Raw genomic sequence first — 22,475 nt, 5'->3', positions numbered from 1 at the left:
CTGGTGAGTGCTGGCTTCACACATCAGGTTTGAACATGGGACATCCTTAGTGATGTTAAGCTTGAATGTCTATTGTCATGAAGGTATGGGTAAGCTGTATTCCCTTCTTGAGAGCATCTCTGAGTATGTTCGTGACTGGTGTGGAAGTGTTGTGCGTGGAGGGACAGACGGTGCTGGTCGGAGAGCTCAACTCTTACTGTACAACTCCAGAAACCTGGGAAGAAATTGGGAGTAGGGGGGGTATAGAGCAGCAATAAAAGGGGAATGAAAGGCAATGGCTATCAACCATGGGAGGTCTAGGTATAAGATCTTTAACTGAGACTTACCATAGCAACGTACCATTCTACCCAACATGGGTGAATGGTGCGAGTAGCTAAATTCTAGTCTATGTATTTGTTGATGAAGGACTGAGGAGAAATGTTCTAGATATGTGGTCACCAGCACACCCTTTAGTGATCATGCAATGATTGAGGTTGAATTTGATGTCATATGGAGCTGAAAGAAGCAGGGTTCTTCTTTCCTCCAAGGCACAAAGTGTGTAGATAACCTCTTAAGGAACAGTGCCGGTAATCGGGTCCGTTGGAACCCTCATAAAATTTTAAGTGAACTCCCTATTGGCTTGATAACTTGATTCCACAGACCAGAGCTCGAGATTTAACACCTTTACATCCTCCAACTTTGGCACATTAAGATCATTATGATGACAGGGAGGAGTCTCTGATAAGGGCTCTAGTGAGAGGCTAAATAAGAATCACATTCATGTGTTCAATGAAGAACTGATACAATGGAGGAAGGAAATATGTTGAAAGATTGCACAGTTAAAAAGATACGGCTGCCACATGAACTCTGACATGAGAAGGAACAACACAAATAAAACGGGTCCACAGAAATTGGGTGCTACAATCAAAAGCAAGCAGAATCCAAGGAAACGCAGAACCACTGCTTCCCTGTATTAAGGATAAAAACTTGCAGGCTTTTTGGCAAATTTTCAACAATCCTGAAGCTCCAATCCTCTGGCACAAATTAATGGAGTAGTAGAGGCAGAGTGGAGTACAGCATTATGGGGAGATCTATGCAGATCCAAACGTACTAGAATGAGACTGAGTCAATGTAATGGAAAAACCCTGAGATAACTCCAGATGGTTTCGGGTAAGAGGTGGTTTTTAGGGTAATTACCGCCATCAGCTCTTGCCGAGCCCCTCTCCTACTTAAGTCGGAGTCTAACTCCTGGGCCAAGACTCTATCCACCACTATCCATCTACTTTTTGCTAATATTCTGGCTACTGGTATATTTCCATTGACCCGGTCTATGGCACACATTGTCCATATTTATAAAAAAAGGGAACAGAGACAGTTCTGGCAGTAACCACCCAGTGGCACTAGTGGACACGGAAAGTAAAGTATTTGGTTCTATTGTATTATCTCATTTGGAAGAATGGGCAGCTTGCACAGGAAGAATCCCGAAATGGCACACTGGCTTCATGGCATAAGATGGGGACAATGGTTACCGGGCTATTGATAAACAGTGTCAAGAACTTGGCCTGGGAGGGTAAGCATGATGTGATATATGGAGCTTCGTTAGACCTGACTGCTGCTTTTGACTCTTTGGATCGTGGTAGGTTTGGAAAATGTATTAGCCTGGGGCATCCCGTTAGGGCTTTTTAGTTTGATAATTGGTCTTTATTCAAGAACTGAAATACAGGTCCAATTGAACAAGTCTGGAGCCCTATCAAGAAAAATACCAACTTCTCAGGGGGTAAGATGGGGTGTGTTTTTGCTCCATGTCTTTTTAATTCATATTTCTCGAATATTGAGGATGTCTTAGTGCCTGCCTCATTTTCTGACCCTAGATTGCAGAATTTATGATTTTGTTGGTTGGCCTGTGCGGATAACTTCTTTCTTTTTGATGTCACTGCAATGGAATTTCAATGCCTCAAACAATTTGCTTTATATATGGAAGAGCATGCTCTAATGGTCAATCCGGTGGAGTCTAAGGTGATTCTGTTTAGTTGGACAAGTAAGAGGTGTAAATTCCAATGGGATATTGGAAATACAGAGGTCTTGAGTGTTGAATCGATTATCTATTTGTGATTTTTTGTCTACGCCAGGTCTTCCCTGAGTAGCATTTATACATGGTTCAACGAGCGTGCTTTTTAGATGGTGGCGCCAACAAAGGATCGATTCAAAATTTTGATAGTTTGCTCTAATACCGGCAATGATATAGTTTATGTATAGCACGCCCATACACAAGTGTTTTATCAGATACTATGAGAACAAGATTATTCCCAATCTGCTTTATTGTATTAAAATATACCCACTTGCCATGTTGAATCACTTATTGATCTTGGAAGGAAAAATCTGGAGAAGAATTCAGAATCTACCTAAGAGTTTTCCGGTGGCTGCCATAAGATACAACCTTGGTATTGTATCTCTTAGAGCTAGAGCACACTGGAAAATTATAATGCTTCTGCGTACATTTTTATGTATTTAGGAATCCTTGTATGGGTGTTTTAGGAACATCTATGCAGATCAATGTTGTAGCTGGCTAAAATATATTCAGGATACTTGTAACAACATTTTAGAATCTATAAGTTGTTCTACCATGGATATGATGAATTGTCTAGGAAGAGTGAAAATTATTGCATACCAATACAATTGGCTTTCTTTCAACTATGGATATATTACATTCAGATCTATGCTTAATTCATTTGAGAAATGATTACAAAAGGAAGGTTGCCATGGCTCCTTTCCTTAGTATTTATCCTGATAAGCCTACTTGAACGACCTTCTTACGTTTCAGATGGAACCTGTTGCACTCAAAACAAGTCCTGCTAAAATGTGGCAAGATCTCGCCTGACTGATGCCTCTGTGGATTTTGTAAATGGACAGATTCATTTGAACCCGTTAAACTTTGCGTTTTGACTCATTTTCGAACTGTGTATTTGGGAACGTTTTTTAAATATAACTCCGGGAACCAGCTGTAACCCAACTCCACAGATCGGATTTGTGGGCTAAGTTGCAGATCTGCTTATGTTCATTTTGTGGGTGATGGAGCAGGCAAAGTAGGCAGTATCTTTATGACTCAGACCATTCTGATTGTGGCAATGGTTACAACTGCTTCAGGTGTACAGTCTGGCAAAAGCCGGGCTCTCTCCCATGCCCATTATTGATAAATGATATGTTCGCTGTCATTGACTAGGGATAGACGGACAGCTAAAGAAACATGAAAGGTTCACTGTTCACTTGACTACACTTACACAAACTAGGGACTGAGCACATGTCATGGGGTCGTGCAAAGCACAGCCAGTGAAACATATCTTACGAATGGTCCTTGACCTCTCTCAGGACCATAATGCGCTGTCCTTCCTTCTCTCGGTTGAATCACGCTAAACAGCCACACAGAGTCTATCGGACCTATGGTGCCCCACATAGCTTTCTGCACTCTGCACATTTCTTGGTTGCAGCCATTGTTGTCATGTGTTGGTGTATTGCTCGCCAAGAGTGCACGGACAGTTATTTATCACCAGTACATTTACAGAGCAGAGCAAATACTTTGAATGCAGGTAGACGGAGCAATAACTCACAATCATATACGCAGTTAGCAAAATAATTAGCACTCATACGGCTATTTATTCATAGCTAAGAAGCAACAAGTGATAAAACAGAAATAAATCACAGAAAGGATAGAGAATTCAAGAGAAAATAGATCACCATGGGCGTAACTGAATCCCTCATCTTGCCAGAAGTGGCTGGAAGAACCCAGTAACAGCACGGCAGAGAGCACAACAGCCCACAGGAAGGTCGGAATAAGGCGTCCCCCCTCCGACTGAGGTCTTTGTGTTTTTTCCACCTGACCTTTCCAGAGCTCCGCATATATGCCCTCCTCAAAAAGGGGGTGGCAATTTCTCGAACCTTCTGGCATTAGCGCTTGTGCATTGCTGAGCTACTGTCGGTTGACCCGGCCGGCAACCAACGGTCACTCCTTATTGGTTCCTTCTTACTAGCTTGAGAGAGTCTTCTTTAGCCAGACTGTGAAGACTCCACTCTATTGGACCGTCTGCTTAGCGTTACTCCTTTTCCTTTGAGACATATCCTTCTTCTTTTTGAACTTGGCACATCTCATTTTCTCTCCTTCTCTCCACTCATTCTTTGCCCTTTCATTCCTCTTCTCAGTTGATCTCCTGATTTTTATTCTGAAATTCCTTCTTCTCCTCCTCTTCAGACCTGCTCCTTCACTTCCCCTTATTCTACTGAATCACTTATCTTTACACCCTTCCACCTCTTCTTTCTCTCTCTCTCCTTCTGTTCTCAACTTCCACCTCTTCTGTAGCCCCACCTTTTCTCTTTATCTCCTTCTCCTCCTGCTCCTCTCCCCTTGCTCTTTTTCTTTTCAATCTCTTCTCCAGCCTCTCTTCTGTACTTCCTTATCACACTATCATGCTCTACTCTGCAATTGCACCTCCACACTCCAACTCCTAACTCCCACACCTCCCCAGGGTTTTGCTTTGCGTATATATTCCTGCATGGTTGAGACTGTTATGGAAATGTGAGGCCAATGCCACTTGTTTAAGCATGTGTAGTTATTGGGTAGATCTTTTGCAAACCAGAGTTTCCTCAGGTACTCTAAGTTTCGCATTCACTGCCCCATGACTCTGCTCACCAAAGTTAGGAAGTGGCTGTCTGTCATTTTGAAATAAATTCCCCTCCAGCTTCCCATCAGGTGACTAATTATACAGACATCAGGATTTCAGCATGTACTCTGTCCATTATGTGATCTGTCTTCTTCCTTAAACTCATGGGGCAACCGCAAGCTGAGGCGAGTGTGGCCAGCACCGCTATCCTTGAGTGCATCTTGCAAGCTTATGGCTCTCCAAAACCCAACATTATTTTTGAAGCCTGTGTGGCTCGCAGACCACCCTTTGTGCTAGTCCTTGAGTGGTGCACTTTTGTTTACTGCAGCCCCTTGTTTCAGCATCTCTTATGTGAGCCACAGGTCACATTAAAGTTCATGACAGTGGGGCACGCATTATACACAAGGTTAGGGATGGGATTGGGAATCGGGAGGATCCTCCGTTTGCTGCAATCTAGGTCTGCATAAGGTAGTAGGTTGGTGTACCCAGCCAAAATGGTCAACCCACACCCAGGCCTGATCCTCATGCATGTGACTTCCTATGTATTTGGAGATATTCAGCTTCATTACGAGTTTGGTGGTAATTCTGAATGCCAAATTACTGCCAAACATGTTTTCCGTTACAGCCACTGGGTCCTGCAGATTTACCATGGGATTACGAGTGGTGGAAAGGCAGGGGAAATCCCATTTTATACATTTTTTAGGCCACAGGATTCCCTGGGGAATTTAGAGGAATTGTTGCGAACAGTAATTCTACCATGTCATTTCAAGAGATTTTGTCCCTTTAAGATGGGGATTTATCTCCAGCGTGATGTTGGAGGTAAGTACTCCACTTTAAGGTCCAACTCGAGACTCTGCGCTGTGGTAAAAACAAGGGTTACTCTGACCACAAAGAAACAAGTGCTGTAATGAAATTACTACCACTTTTTTACAGCACCACCAAACTTGTAGTGTATATTTTCTATTTGTGCATCTTTTGTGCCTCATACTAGTGATCGATTCCACGTTTTAGATTGTTTGATTAAGTTATGTTGTGTTGTTGAGATTTATACTGCATACTGCTGCAGTTTTCTTGGCCTCCAGGCACACTGGTAGATCTGAAAAGGATGCAGGGTTAGGGTAGGATTAGTTAGTGGGATGGAAAGGGAGAACTCAAGAGAGCTTTTGCTGTTCTGTTGGTAGCTTAAATATGGAAATAAAACAGTCAGTGTGTGTTGGGTTTGGTTCTGGGTGCCACAGGTTTCATCTTTTTTGGCGTGTAAGTATATAGGATGTTTGTGTGTCTGTGGTGTAGTGCTAGAGATAGCAGTGTGCTATGATTGAGAGAGATGTCATGGGGTGTGCAGTTTGCTGTGTGATTTCAAGTTAGTGCTGCAGTAGAGGTAAGTGTGTGTTGTATTTGGTGGTTGAGCGGTGTGTTTGTAGGTACATTGCAAGTTTTAGTAGGGTTGACGGTAAGAAAGGTTTATCTTTAAATGTGTTGTAAATAATGCATTGATGATTTTGAGCAGTCGCTACTTTTTCAAGAGTAACCTGACTTGTCAGAAGTTTGTTTTGGATAATGGAATAAATGTAAGTTTGTTATTAACATTTAAACGGTGCAACATCACACTGAAATTTGCTGAGGTAGCACTTTGTTCTTAGATATTTACAGAAGTTAAATGTTAAAGGTATTTGTTCCGTGCACCGTCACCAACGGAATTGGTCCCCAGGCGGATCTGTAAACGATAAAGGTGGGATGGGTTAGTAAGGTGAAGAAGGGAGTAGGATAGTGAGAGGAGTGGTGTTCTGTTGGCAGCATCAACTCGGTATACACCGGGTGCTGAGCTTTGGTGCGGGTATCGGATCGGAGTCAGTCCGCGTGCGCTGTTGTTCCAGCTTGTGTTGTTGCAGTGTCGTGAAGTGCATGCGGCCTGTTGTGCGAGAGATGGTTGTGTGAGTTTTTTGAGTGAGATAAGTATGCAGAGTTTGAGCTTATATTGGTTAGTGGGTTACCTGACCTTTGCCATGCTAACATTCACAGCTCTGTCCGAGTGCGGCCCCTGTCGGCCTCCACACTCCCACCCAGACGCGGCGCAGGCCAGTGTCCAGAGACCCATCCAGTTGTGGGCATGCCAACATTCACAACTCCATCTGAGCGCAGGTCAACGCCCAGGACTCCATTCAGGCGTGGTCATGCCAACACTCACACTCCCACCCAGATGTGGCGCAGGTCAGTGTCCAGAGACATGTCCAGTTGTGGGCATGCTAACATTCACAACTCCATCCGAGCGCCACACAGGCCGCCATTCACAACTCTAGGGGTGGCACATGTTAGCATTCATGTTTCTTCTAAGTGCGGGCATGTTATCCTTCAATCGATCCTATCCAGATGTGACGCAGGCCAACGTCTATCTAGATGCGTCTGTCGGTCTGGGTATGTTCGTCCGGTACGTACCAGTGGGGGAGTCAATTGGGCTTTCGTGTGGGTCTAGGTATGTGGTCAGTCTCTGCAGCCTTCCTTTGTGGCTATTTTCCATGATGTCTTATGCTCTGATGAGTGGTTGGTTCTTTGGTTTGAGTGCTTGTCCAATTTGAGGGTGGTCGAGGTTGGAGTTATTTCCATCATTGTTTGATTTCTGGGCATTCTAGTGCGTCTCCGTTGTGGTTATGCCTTGAAGAGCCATGATTTGAGGAGTTTCCTGAATGCTAGGTGGTTTGTTGTATTCCGTATATTCTTAGGTAGGTCATTCCAGGTTTTGGGTGCCTGGTGAGAGAAAGATGATCCTCCGAGTTTTTTTCTGTTGTAGGGTTTTGGTTCCAGGCGTATGTCGGTGCTTGATCTTGGTGTTCTTGTCGGTTGGTGTAGGCGTAGTTTGTCGCTTAGGAATTCTGCGCCTTGTTTGTGTATTGCTCTGTGCGTGATGCACATGGCCTTGAACTTTATTCGCTGTTTCAGTGGTAGCCAGTATAGTATTTTTAGCGCCGGTGTGATGTGTTCTCTTCTGGGTAGCTTGAGGAAGAGTCAGTCTGGCTGCTGCATTTTGTATGCGTTGCAGTTTTTTTTTTAAGTCGTTCGGGTATGCCCAGGTATAGGCTATTGGCATAGTCCACTCTGGACATGATCAGAGCGATGATGGAAAGTGTTTTGTTGGCGAATGACAGGAGCGGTAGGATCCTTTTTGCTGCTCGCAGGAGGAAGAAACATTTCTTGATTACCGAGTTTACTTGTGGCTCCAGAGTGAGGTTGTTATCCATGAGGACCCCTAGGTTTTTTACAGTTGATGGTTCTGGTGTGCTGCCAAGCTCTCTTGGCCAGGGGATGTAGTTGATGTCTCCTCCCTTTTTTGAAACAATCTTTCTCTGTTTTTCCTGGGTTGATTTTGAGATGGTTGAGGTTCATCCAGTTGAATATGTCACAAAGGCAGTTCTCTAGTGTGGTGTTTTCTTCTCGGGTGTCTTGTATGTTGAAGATTATTTGAGTATCGTCGGCGTAGTTGTAGCATGTGAGGCCGTGTTTTTTGATGAGTTTGATTAATAGGTACATGTAGATGTTGAATAGAAGCGGGGAGAAGGATGATCCTTCTGGTACTCCGCACATGGAGACTCTGGGTTTGGATTTACAAGGTTTCATCCATATTGTTTCTGTTCTGTTTGTTAGGAAGGATTTGATCCATAGTAGGGCAGTGTCTGTTATCCCTAGTCCTTCTAATCTCTTTATGAGGATGGCGTGGTTGACAGTGTCGAAGGCTGCAGACAGATCAAGGAGAATCAAGGCGGTGCTGTTGTCTGAGTCTGCGTTTGTTTTTAGGTCGTCCCATATTGAGGAGAGCCGATTCTGTTCCTCTCATAGGTCTGAAGCCAACTTGTGCCTGTTCTAGTAGGCAGTGCTCTTCTATGAATTCTTGGGTTATTTGGTAGATGTATGTTTCTAGTAGTTTGGCTATGTAGGGTATGTTGGAGATGGGTCTGTAGTTATATAAGTCTTCTACGTTTCCTGTTGTGTCTTTGAGTAGTGGTTTGATGTAAGCCGATTTGAAGGCCAGCGGTACTTTAACTGTTGAGATTGAGAGGTTGAGGAGGTTCCTGTGTTGTTCCATGGGGGTTCCTTGTTTGAGAATTGTTTTGTATATGTCTGGGGGACAAGGGTCTTCTGGAGAGCCCGATTTGTTGCTTTGGTTTACCAGTTTGACGAAAGCCTCAACTGATATTTCTGGGAAGTTTTGTAGCTTGTTTGCGTGTTCCTCGTTGGTGGGGTTTGAGCTGTGAACGCTTGGTGTGTTGGATGGAGGTTATTTTGTTTTTGAAGTGGTCTCCAAGGTCCTCGCAAAGTTTCGAAGTGTGTTCTCAGGGACACCAAACATGTGTTCATGTGTTAAAGACATTAGTACATGGGTAGAGTGTTCAAGAAATATAGAACTCTTTTTCTGCAATGGTGGAGCATCATGTCTGAAGCCTATTTTCCAAGGTCACAATCAGCTGACCTGGTGCAGGGCTGAGTGAGTGGAAGAAAAAAAGGCAGAGTCCTCTTGGGAAAGGGGACTGAAGGAGATGACATGTCTGCGAAGGGCATGGGAGTCTGAGAGATGCTGACCTAGTGCAAGGACAGAGTCTCATCTGCGAGAGACACAGCTGTGCTGTGTGGGATCAGTGAATGTCTGTCAGAGTTCTCCAGCAGAATCAGTTGTAAGGATGAGAGTTTAACCCATGCCAGAGTTGATAAGACTGAGTCACTGCAAAGATAATTCAACAGTGGAGAATCACAGAAGGGAAATTGACTGCTGATGACGAATAAAGCCATTAAAGTGAACCCTGACATAACAACCCAAAACTGTCAGAGTTCCAGGGAGAGAGATGATGAGAAAGTGATGCCAAAAACTGCGTTAAAAGCAGTGGCCCGTGAATATACACTGAAGCACACATCTGTGCCACAAAATATACCAACATTGCCTCTTTACAATGTGTTATGATCCCTGTGCCCACAATATTTGCCAGCATTGACCCCAAAAAATACACTTCATGATCCGTGTGCACCCAATTTTTTCCAACATGGCGTCTTTTAAACAAACGTCATGACCCCTGGGTCCACAACATATATTATGATTGTCATTTTTGTTATATGCCATGTCTTAAGTGCAAACGTTCACCCGACGTTCACCCGAAGGCATCAAGGCACTGTAGGGGAACATCCAATAATCTGGTAATAATACTGACACTATAGCGAGGGTGATGAAAAAGTTGCTTGAAGGTTTAAAACAGGATTCCCAAAAGTCTTAAACAATTGTCTAAATTGCAAATGATTTGCTTCATTCTATAGCAATGTCGGTGGATTGTTCAATTTTACTCCAGCCAGTACAGAAAATAGTGTACTGTTGATTATGTTCCCTGTAAATTCAGGCACCTCTAACATTTGTTGATTTTAGTGTTTAGCATTTCAGTCTTTCTGTCGATGGTGCAGGGTTTTCAGAATAGAGGGCCTTATATACAAGGCAAAACGATTTAAATACAATCCAGATACGGGTAGCCAGTGCGGAGGAGCCACTACTGCAGAAACACATGCAGCGCTGTAGATCCTTAGCAATATTTCTGCCACCATATTGTGGCTTCTCTGAAGAAAGCGCAGCTGCTGCTGCTGAGAGTCTGAGGTAGATATGGTTGCTAAAGACAAGCCGTAAAGAGATGACGGCATCAAGAGAAATGTTCCTATCGAATTAACTCAGTAAAGGAAATAGATGTTTCACTTATCTTAACTTGAATAAACATGTCTGAACACCTGCTGAATTTTGGGCCGCCAAAGTAAGGCTTGTGTCCATCAAAATGTTAACCACGCTGATCGAGTAGGAAAAGGACGACACGGGATGGGTTTAAACATATTGTACCAGGGATTTATGACTCTGTTCAAAGTCAAGACTTCTACATTGCTGAAATTGATTTTTTAGAAAGTTTCCAGTCATCTAGCCTTTTACAGTGATAAGGCAAAGTGTAGGTCTTTCAGCGCTGAAAGCTCTGTTGCCTGATAATTAAATAATAAGTGAAGTGGCATTGGCGTAGTTCATACAGATGACTTCTTTCCTTATGAAATCAGCAAGCAGATGGACATACAAGTTGAATAATATTGTAGATGGAGCAGATCCCTGAGCGACTCTATATTTTATATGCTAGCATTGTCACTGTAGAATACATGTCATGCAGCATGTGTCAACAAAATATGCCAACAGTGCCTTTGTTCAAGAAACGTCATGATCTCTTTGTGCACCCTGGGCCCGCAATATATGCCTACATTGCCTCTGCAAAAAACAAAAAAGTTCATGAACCCTGCACCCACAAGCTATGCATCAGCGCATTGGGGAACTGGTCCAAAATAAACAGGGTACTACTACCTGGGAAGTAGGCATAGTGTCTACCAATGCCATGTGGTAGAGGCGAGCATCCGCTGGTATTTTTGGGGTGGGATCCAATAATAATTCTGGGGCTGCAGGTAGCCAGGCCTAGAAGCTCCTCGTCAGAGCAGCAGCGAGTCGATAAAAAAGCTATAGACCGCAGGAAGGAAGCGCAAGGGATCCATTGTCGTGCGGAGAGCTGCTGGGCATTCAAAATGTTGTTGAGGCTGTCGGGGAGCCATGCCTGGCAGCCCCTGGTCAGTGCCTGGCAGAGCGGGGGACATTGAAAGGTGAGCCCCACCAGGGTGGTAGGCACATAAATCATCATACAGAGTGGACTTCAGCTTTCGGTCAGTAATCCAGGAAGTTCTCATCCAAAGCCAAATAGCTGGATTACAGTTGAGGTTCAAGTTCCGCACATCCCAAAACAACAGGAATTAATAGAAAAAGCATATCATTTCAACTAGGGCCTAATACTTAGTTTCTTAGAAATAATACCTTCTGCTGCAATAACTGGCTCCATTGGGCAGCTGTTAACGTGAACAATCTTTATTGGATATTTTACAGTCTTAGATTGTTTAGCAAATACTTGTACCTCCTTAATTCATCCACTTTTTTCTTTCTGGTTAAGTTTCCTAGCCGCTCTACAGGGTCTGAACATGATGCCTGAATACCCATCGAAAGAAAATGTCTACAGAGCCATGGAGAAAGGACTGAACATCTCTATAACAATGCTGAATGCAATGCACGACTGGAGCAGCAAAGGAGGTAAGTGCGCTGGCGACAACTACCAGTTGAATACTATGGGCCTGATTCATGGAAGTGTTTTATAATGGCGCAATCCCATAGGAAAACTTTCCATGAATCAGACCTTATGTTTCTTAGCAATATAAGCACAGAATCTGTTCTTGACTGCCACCTCCCACCAGAAAGAAACACCTACATACCTAAATATAGCAAACGGACATTAAGATCTTTCAATTTATCTCATGATGACGTGTCGAGGGGAGTCACTCGAGACAGAGACCTCTCTCACTTTGCGCTTTTCTCCGAACTTACTCAGGGCAAAGATGTAATCAGATGTAATTACCATGCAAAATCCCTGTCCCTAGTATATGGTCCTACGTTTACCCAATATACGTCATTCAATACAGCAATGCACTTACGTAAATGAACCTTACCGCTGCAGTGTGTTATTGCCTACTTTATAGGTAATTTCTGTTTGAAATGACACCATTCTTCAACGAATACAAAAGAAAAATACAATGTTTTTTTAAGCCTAGACCATGGCAATTGCCAATCATTAATGAATCAGTCTTTAAGTGCACGCATATCATGCTTCTACAGGGATCTACTACTTTTTCCTCTCTAGATGTTTTGATCTACAACTCTCATCTGCCCTAGCCAGAATGTCAATGGCGAGGGGTCATGTGGATTGTAGTTTGAAACATCTGGGTGGCTCTGGGTTCCTGATACCTGCTCTACACTGGGGAAAGGACATTGACATTGTTGTTATTGTAGAATAAGTCAATAAGTTCAATACACTGTCTGACAGGTCTCACCACTGTACCCCACTGGCGCCTTACTATTCCCGCCATCTATTACCCTTATGCCTGTGTATGTGGTGTGAAGAGAATGACAATGGCAGTGTCTTTATCACCCGCCTAAACGAACCAGCATAAAAACGTAGGGCCTGATTCAGAGAGCATTTCTCAGTGGGATTGCACCATTATGAAAACTTCTGTGAATCGGGTCCTTAATGTATTACTTCAATACAGCAGCCATTAATATTAATACATATGTTTCTATAATGATGCTTGTTTTTCTTCAGCGATCCTATCACTACAATTAAATTCACTATTCAGTCTTTACTAGACGAAGAGGCTGTGGAGTTTGGAAGGGATGCATCGGGAATCATCTCCTGCAATTGTGTTATCACGGCTTAAGAAGGCCGCATTATTATTGAAATCAGTTTTAGTGCATTGACTAACCACATCAGTGCAAAATGGTATCCACCTCCAGTTTTTGAGGTGCTTACTGTGTACAGGATTCTTCAGCCCTTTTTGGAGGATCTCATTATTTTCTACCCCCATGCCATGGATGGCTTTAATATCTCCCAGACTCCCAAAGGTGGTTGTTCAGGGATTTTTATTTTCTAATTTGTCAAAACTACAGGTTTTCTTTTTATTCTGATGTGGTGCACTAATGGGCATTCCTTTCTCAACCTTCACAGGCATCACTAAAATGCAGGTTTTCCAACTAGCGATTGGTAATACCTACTATCTAATGCTAACTGTCGGTAAGGGTCTAAATGAAAAAGCCTTATCCATCTGGTTCCCTCAAGGGAATTTCTAGGGGTGCCTTGACCTAACACTTCCCAAGTTTTTCAACAGGAACTAATGGTTCAAGTTTGGCAATATCAGACATCCGGGTTTAGCCTCCCCTTCAATTGCTCCATTTCTCTCCTCTTATCAATCTCATGACTCCCTCTATTCCACTATCTCTCTCCCTCTTCCATCCTGCCTCACCCAATCCAGTCAATTGCCCACTCCCTTTCTTAGACTGTTTGTCTAAAAGCTGATTCTATATGACAGCAACTCTAATGTATCCCTGCTGCCCGAATGATGTAACCAAGCCGCACAATGTAATTCGAGAACCGGCCAAGCTTATCTAACCTATGATGGGCAACTGTGCTCAGCTTATCTAACCTATGTATTGCGACTGTAATCAAGCAACTTATCTAAATATTGTTAATAATACATGTTTGCAGGCCAATGTGACAGATCGCCCACCTATGTGCTGCAACTAAGACAACTTCCTGTAACAGTGCCTCGATGCCCCTGGGCTGTGAGAGCGCTCTACACATATAAATAAATAAAATACATTCTGTCACTCTGATTTTAGCACTCCCCATCCACTCTTCCTCCCTAACCCACCTCCTTCCCTCTCTCTACTACATTCTCCACTCTACTCTCCTCCCCCCTCTGCTCTACTCTACTCTCCTCACCCCTTTCCTCTGTCTGCACCTCTCTCCTTACCTCTCACCTACACACAATCCCCTATCTATGCCTCTACACCCTAAACTTACCACACTCTCTCCACCAATCTCTTCTAACTACATGCCCCCTGCTGCTTCACTCCATCTCATCACTACCCTCACTACTGCCTTGCACTTTCTCCTCACCCTCCTACCATACTCTATTCTGTCAACCTCTCCCTCTAAAGCCCCTTACACTTTCTCTTCCCTCTCTTTGTCTCTCTTAACTCTCCTGGGTCTGGCAGTCGGGTGCAGAGTGTCTGATCTCAGTTTGGCAGGCGAAATTCCAGTCCATTCCATATTTAACAATTCCGGTCTGGGTTTCCTTGGTTGGGCCACAAGCATTCTGGGAGTTTACTGTCTTTAAAAAGACAAAAAGGAACTGGGAAGCATTGTGTGGCAGAGGCTGGTACTCCCATTAATATTCAAGTGAGGGGGTTTCACAGATTGGGTCCTCCAACACCCCCTTTCTGCCTATTCTGGGAGGGGACCCTGTTCCCGCCTGACAGTGTCATGACCCTGATCCTATCACAACTCTCCCCCACAGTCTCACAACAGTCCAATGACCCGATCAACAGTGATACCTACCTGGCCTACTTGCTATTCTCTCTTACTTTCCCACCATTTCTCAGTTCTAGCCGTCACATTACTCAGATGGTACTGTACATTAAAATTAAATGTTTGCTGCTTACGATGGAGTAGCACTGTCTGTTTATAACGTACTGTGCTGTTCATTCCAGTTTTCAAAACTTGTGTTTAATAGATATATCACTGTCGAGAAACTCACTATCACGGTATTTTTTCCAACATCACTTTGGTTGCCAGCCACTGCAAACAGGATTTGGATTTTAGTAAATTACAAAGCACCTCTACATAGCAGATGGCGATGCTTATGTATGCAGCCCCTGAAATGTACTTCACCCTTTAGTGTTTTCTCCATCTAGCCCACACCAGTTTTATTGATCAGCCTAATCGAGTGCTACTTTCTGCATAAGAAAATGACAAGCTTCTTCCTTCTAGATTTTGGGTACAGTCTGTCTCTCCGGAATGTGGTCTGGAATCCAGTGTCAGTGATGCAAGACCTGCAGGACCAGTTTGGCCTAGGCGGCCCACAAACAGAAGGGGTCCTTGACTTCACATCAGTATTGAAGAAGGTAGGTTTGCTTTTACATCCACCACTTGTTTTTTTCAATCACTGTAAGCATTTACATTTAGAAATACTGAAAAAATTGCTGGTTGCCAAGATTAAAACATGCATTGGGAAAGCCAACAGTTTGATATTTGCATGATGTAATGGTTCCCTGTGTTGTCAGGTATTGTCCTCATGTGCTCAGATACTCGTATTGGATGTCAGGAATTGACATCAAATACTATCATCTATTCCCATCAAATGCCTAGGTACTAACATCATATCCCATGTATTGACTTCAAAAGGCAGGTACACACCATCAAAGGTCAGGAGTCGCCATCAAATGACGGTTTGGGTCTATTTGAGCTAATAAATTTGACAGAATTTATTTGACATTTCTTTGTCTACAATGCGGGGGTAGACCTCCCGCAAACACCCCCCCACTTCACCTCAACCTAATCTATACCCTTACCCTATATATATATATATATATATATATATATATATATATATATATATATATATATATATATATATATATATATATATATTTAATTAAATTTGACCGAAAAAAGTCTGACAAATTCGATCAAATGTTTTAGGTCAAATGTTTTTAGGTCGATTATGCTAATACCTCAAATGACATGTAATCACATTTTATATCATTTGCTCCTATCCTATACCCAAATACTCAAATCGGGCCACATACTCATCACATGGCAAGTATTGCTGTTAAATGCCAGATAATCACATCATATGCCAGTTATTGGCACAAATTCCCTGCTACTCTTATCATGGCGAGCATTGCCTCCAAACATCAGGAATTAACTTAATATGCCATCTGTTGTCATCCAATGTTAGGTGCTCATATCATATGTAGCAAGTATTGTCATAATGTCTCCAGGCAATTAAATCAAATGCCTTGGGATGCCCAGGTACACACTTTGTTTTATGCCAGGTACAGACATCAAAAGCTAGGTACTCCCATCAAATGGCAATTACATACTAGCCAAGTGCTCCAGTGGGTATGTCAAAACTGGAGGACACCAGCAGAATATATGTCAAGCTCCCACGCAAGAATTCTACTGCAACTGATCCCAAACGGATCTACCGGGCTGATCCTTGACCTCGGAACATTTTCCACATATCCAGGTACTGAAATACTCGCTTTGGCTCGGATCCAACATCAAGTAGATTGTAAGACTCTGAATGTAACCCATAGTACTTGCTGGTAGAGGTCTCGAGTACTTCCTAGACTGTCCCTCTCCTGATCACCCAACAAGAACTCCACATTTATCGGATGCAAAGAGACCAGCCAACCTTCTCCCTGAATTAAGATGCAGTGCTTTGAAGTAATCACACTCCCAATGTGAGGATGGAACAGTGATTCTACTAGCTATTACCTACACAATTTTGAATAAACAATTGTACATCAGAAATATGAGTTATTAGGTATTTGGAATGCAAAACGTGTGCTTCTTCGGTGACAGATGATCCAAGTACTTTCACACGTCTCCCCGGCCCTCCCTCTGTTCCTCTGCCTCTCCTGTAACATTGATGCACCCTGATAGACTTGGAGTCCTGCTTGGGGGGACAGGCCTATTTATTCCAGGTAAGAGCGTCAGTTACCATGTCATATTCAGGGAGACAGCACATATAGGTGGCCTTCCCCCCCGGCATCCACTACCTCTGCTAGCCCAGACTTTACTGCCCCAAGGGGTGAACATGGAGGACTTAGATTCTTCTGCATCACTCACGTCATGCAGACCTGACATTCTACTCACACCTTCAAGCACAAGACGGAAATACCATATCTTCCTCCTATTTGGAAACACAACACTTAAAACAGCTGCTTTACAAAAGCAACATGTGACACTGATGGCAAAGCAACAGGTGCAACACCAATGAGTGTCAGTGGCAATGCTGTCCGAAGAGTGCAAAGGTAGATGACCCCATCCATCCCCTCTATATACCTATAAGAATACATAAGGGATGAGGTGCAATCAGGTGGTAGTGAGGAACCATAGGGAAAGTACCATAAGTGGAGATTGTATAGGCATATTTGACCAAGCCCAGTCACCAATTTAGAGATCATAGACAATGGGGAACAATTACTTATTTCTGTACCTCTTCCATGAGGTGGAATACGAACAATAATAGTTATTTCTGTAATAGGTTGGTAGAAGCTACTGTCTGACTATGATAAGAGCTGTCATTTGAGAACACGCTGTGTCGCGCTCCTTCCTTTGGTGAGGAATTCAGAGGAGTATGCTGCACGCTTTAGATTAGGGTCTTGAGAATATTAGAGCATGTTTTCCAGGTGAAATGTTTGTCATGGCATATCTTATAAGGGGTGTGCTGGCATCTTGCAAATCATGCACATCATTGGAGGGAAGGGTTTGGGGCATTCAGCGGGTTAAGGACTGTTTGGATGGAGGAGGGTGGGAAACGGAGGCACGAAAGGAAAGCAAGAACCCTGATAATGGTGCAAAGCGCAGTGACAGTCCAGTGAAAGTGGACCATCGCACCATTGCTTGTGTTGGTACTGCCCCTAGAGTAACCTATGTGCTGAAAATACTTTAAATATTTTAAGTCCGAATGAGAATGAATTGAAGACGCATCAGAAGCGTTAATGAACTATTAGTTACACTCCACAGGGCTATTATATGTACGGGAGACGCGCTTAACAAAAGAGGACAAACTTTTGTTACATCATTTGCATTGTGATAGAGCTACTACTGGAAGCGTAGAATTAATATTCCACCTTATTGAACCTTATTCAATGAGACTCGGTTACGTTTCACTTATAGGAAGACCCATCCACAGGTAAGTGTCATGGTCATAGGGCCATGGACGCAGACCTTACAGACACACACATACAGGGGGCCTGGGTGGACATAGTCCTGGCGCCTTTGGCGCAAGGCTCATAAAGAACAATAAACGAGACATTCTTTTAAGTCAAAAATATCTTTATTATGGACATAGCACCTCATTTTCGGGTACATTGTGTATTTAACATTGGAACTTTCATCTTTAAAGCAGCCCCTCGTGCACTCTTGGGTGGGACTACTGCTATTGGGTTGCCTGGCACGTGCTGACTCATTAGGAGTGGCAGGGTGTGGCAAGCAAGCCAAGCCTAGTGGGCGTGCCCATGATCACAGCTATATAAACTGCTCCGATCCATGAGGCAGAAGCTTTGCGTTATTCTGCACTTCCATGCAGCGTAACGCTCACAGCCGCCTGGGATTCACCTTACCTTGGAACTCCTGTCTCCATACTTACCACCTGGGGATCCTGTTCACACCTGTGCACGTCTTCGTTGACATCCCGGCTCACCTTCAAATCTTTCGGAATACAGACATCTTCATCTTGGAATCCGGCACCGTGGCTCAGATCAGGGACTTGGATCTCCAGTGCCAGTCGCAAGATCAAAATGTATAAGAACATAGTACCAAGCAAGGGCTATTGCCTGACGAACTCTGGAAAGACGAGATGTGCAGAGGATTACATCAATCAAAAAAATCAAAGGCATGTCAACAGAGGAACCATCCAAAATCATGAATATCTTTACTAATGACTAATCTACATACAACTACTGTTTTGGATCGAATAACTCGTCTAACCAAATTCCCCAAAACTACGCCCCCAGAGGGATTATCAAATCATGATTACACTCAGATGTCCCAGCGGTTTATTGTGGAAGATATTCATGTGGCTGAAAAATTTCACTCTGGGAAAAGTGGGATTCTGCTAAAAGAATACAAGGCATTTTGGCATCCATCTTACCTAAAGAGAGTAAGGACACACATGAATGTTCATCCTACCGCCTGATCACCGTAGTTAATGAGGACAGGAAGCGCTGTGCAAAATTCTTGGCAGTCATTTAGACAAATATCATTCACACGCTAGCATGCCAAGATCAACATGGTTTTTTATTCCAGGCTATGAGGCTATCAAAAAAATCTCACCTTTACATTCATTGGCACTTCACGGGTGATAACATTTTTGTAGGCTGTTTTCAAAGCAAAACACATTCCACTGGAATTATTAAAAAGGCAAAAGTGCTGAGATTTAAGATAGGAAGCAATGTTTCCGAGCTCATATTAGCATTAGGCATGGAACGAGACCAGGTTGCCCCCTGAACCAATTGCTCTTTGTCACTTACATCAAACCCTCTACGTGTCGTTTACGAGACTCCAATGCACAACTCGAACCACAACCGCATTTGTAGGGTCACCAGCAATGGACAAGTTTTCAGCGTCCTAACAAACCACTTATCTCCCTTAGGCTGGAATGGACTCACCCAGACACGAAACCATTTACCAACTGTCAAAAATGCATCATTCCCGCTGGAGTCAATGGGATCACCCGCCAAAAGGTTGACAAGTATGCCAATGATAGCCCCTTGTTTGTACTCTCCAATAATGCCAGTGCAGAGATGGCACTATGCGCAGAAAGAATGGACTTTTTCACTACAGACCCACATCAAGCCTACCCAGAGATAATTAAGCTGGTAAAAGAATTAAGTGTAAGATCCAGATATCGCATACATGAAGTAAAAACAAATATACTGGTGTAGGACATAGTGGTGTGCACAATCAGCAGAGCGAAGGGCTGATGGTGATTAGGAATATTGCTAGACATATTACAAATCTGAAAATCTAATTTAAGCACTTGGGTACCCTACGGCTAGCTTTGATTTGGGCGAATAAGTATTGTGAAGGTGGTTACTTTTCCAATATACTTGTATGTTGTCATGGTTATCCCAGTGTAACTTAATATGAACTAAATCCCGACTATTATGTTAAGATATGACCTCTTTTTATATTGGGACATTCCTTCCTTAGATGGGATCATGGGAAATTATGTCTTGCAGATGTTGAGGGGAGTCTTGCACTCCCAGACTTGAGTTTTATAACTGGGGCACTTGAATGGATACTAAGCTATTTCCATACAATAGTTCAGTATCTGGCTGCCGAGGGCCACTCTCTTTTCTCTCTAGAAGTGGATGACTCAGTACTTAACTTACAGATGCTCACCAGGAATTGGCTAGAAATCTCAAAAACCCTTCAGATACCTATGTCACCGAGGTTAATTGTCCTTCGGCGGAGTAATAAAGCTCTCCTAGATACCTTTCAGGATTTGTTGGGCCAGCAATGGGTGGCGTTACAATTAGGAATGTAGGCCAGTTATTCCGAGAAAATACTCTTTTGAGGTTTGATTAACTTCAGACCGAATATAAAACTTTGCATCACTTTTTAAAAAACATAGTCAAATGATAAGCTATTTCAGTCAGTGCATGCCTATATATACTCAGACTTTGGTACACATTGACTTATTATTTCAGTTTCGAAGCAAATAGCTCGGGTAGCAGTTCAACGTATTGCCAGATATTTTTGCTAGATCTAAAGCTAGATCGTGGTCCAGTGGCCGAAGAGCAGTTGGCCTCCTTTGCAAATTGGGAGCACATTTCCAGCTATTGTGCTTGACAGACTAACAATAGCTAGACATATTGTTTAGAAATACATTTTGAGCTACCAACTATTTTATGGGAATTCCTATAAACAGCACAGAATGGACTATCTCTACGTCACCAAACTCATCTCACTGACTTGCTCCTTGATTCCCCTTTCCAGGGAAGAGAGCCGCCCACACCTGCTGTCATATGGTGAAATAAACTAATTACACATCATAGCATTGAGAAAACTATATTTACCCATGAGGCTGAGGCCTTGCATCGTCCTTTGGGCCCTTTTATTAGTTTATTAGGCAACTACTCGGGCAAGGCTAACTGCTGTATTTGCTGATGTGTTATTTTATGTTATGTTGACCTATACCAGGCACTGCTACCACCCAGGGGCAGTCTCCAGGCGCTCACGTGCCTCTGCAAGAAAGAGGACAGGGTTGGTTAATGAGGGCAGAGGGATAGGATATGTCCAGGACCAGGAGCAACTGGCACCTGTGTGTGTTGGCTGGCAGTGGGATATTTGCGAGCACTGGTATCTATAATGTATTTCCTTTTCGGACTGCTAAAAGACATAACATGTATATTAATGTATCCTTCAATTTGTATCCATTTTATATCCATTGGTTAAAATGAAAATACATTTAAAAATATTTTTAAATTACTTTTGGGCGAAGGACGTGTATCTGAAGTGAACAATAAAACAATCTGAATAGTGAAGAATTACACTAAAGAGCAATCGGAGGTCAGTGGACCTATTGAGGGTCTAACATGGAGCAAGAATAAAAGAGTATTAGTCGAATAAAAATGTAGATGGGCACGGAAATGCACAAATATACGCTTTCTGGGGGTCCCTTGACTGAAACAGGAAAGCTTTGTGGACGTGGAGAAAGTGGCTAAGGAAAGTTTAAGGAACTGTTTTGTGACAAAGTAAGCCTAATTGGGCACAGAGGGGAAGTCTGGGAGAGAGGACCCCAAGATATGTAGTGGATAACTGCGGCGATTTCATTGGAGCCTGAATGCAGTATAAATATGCTTTCCATTATTCAGTTAACATTGATCCTATTTTCAGTGTTACCTGGTAAGAATGTTTTGCTTCTGCATTTCTCAAAATGAACCCCATTGTATTTGGCAGGACAGTGACAGGCCCTGAGGGATGTGCTGTGGAAGTTGTCCTGGCAGTGCCCAGGGCACTTTTACATCTCTCTGTTTTGAGAAGTGCTTTGTTGTGCTGCTGACACATTTCAGCAGATAGTGGTAAATACGTCCTCCTAAGGACTATTACTGTTTGGGTAATTGGGTTAAGCACATTAGCACAATAGATCTAAATTCTCCCACAGGCCCAATGAACAACCCAATCTGTGCCTTCTTCAAGATAACCCAACTCACATGGCTAACACAAATAAACCTCCTTTTCGTAGTAGTTTATAAATATTCGCCTGGAGATGTTCTTCTTAGACAGACACGTAAGCAGATTGTTTTTCTGTGGAACTACACATTTGTTTAGATCATGCATAGCAACAAGCTGAATTCTATAACACACATTGACCACAAACAGGTGGCATGTAACTTTCTTTTATTGTGTGCTAAGTCCCCAAATTACAGTGGTAAACCGCATAGTGAATTTAAAAAGAGATCTCATTTGCAAAGTGTCAGGTGTGAAATAATGATTCAGTACTTTGTTTTAGGCTCACCCCTCCTTGCATTCTGGTACTAGTAGTCCTCCATTTGTGTTGGAAAATAAAGTAACCTTTACAGGAATGCAAAAAAGACACGAGTTTTAAAGAGTGCAGAGCATCATGTTATTTGACTTAATTCCATAGAGCTAGATACTATATACAGATCGTCCGCGATCT

This window comes from Ambystoma mexicanum, chromosome 5p (assembly GCF_040938575.1).
Source record: "Ambystoma mexicanum isolate Mex_15411 chromosome 5p, UKY_AmexF1_1, whole genome shotgun sequence".
NCBI lineage: Eukaryota > Metazoa > Chordata > Amphibia > Caudata > Ambystomatidae > Ambystoma > Ambystoma mexicanum.
The sequence above is the reverse complement of the archived record's forward strand: the minus strand, read 5'-3'. Positions refer to the sequence as shown.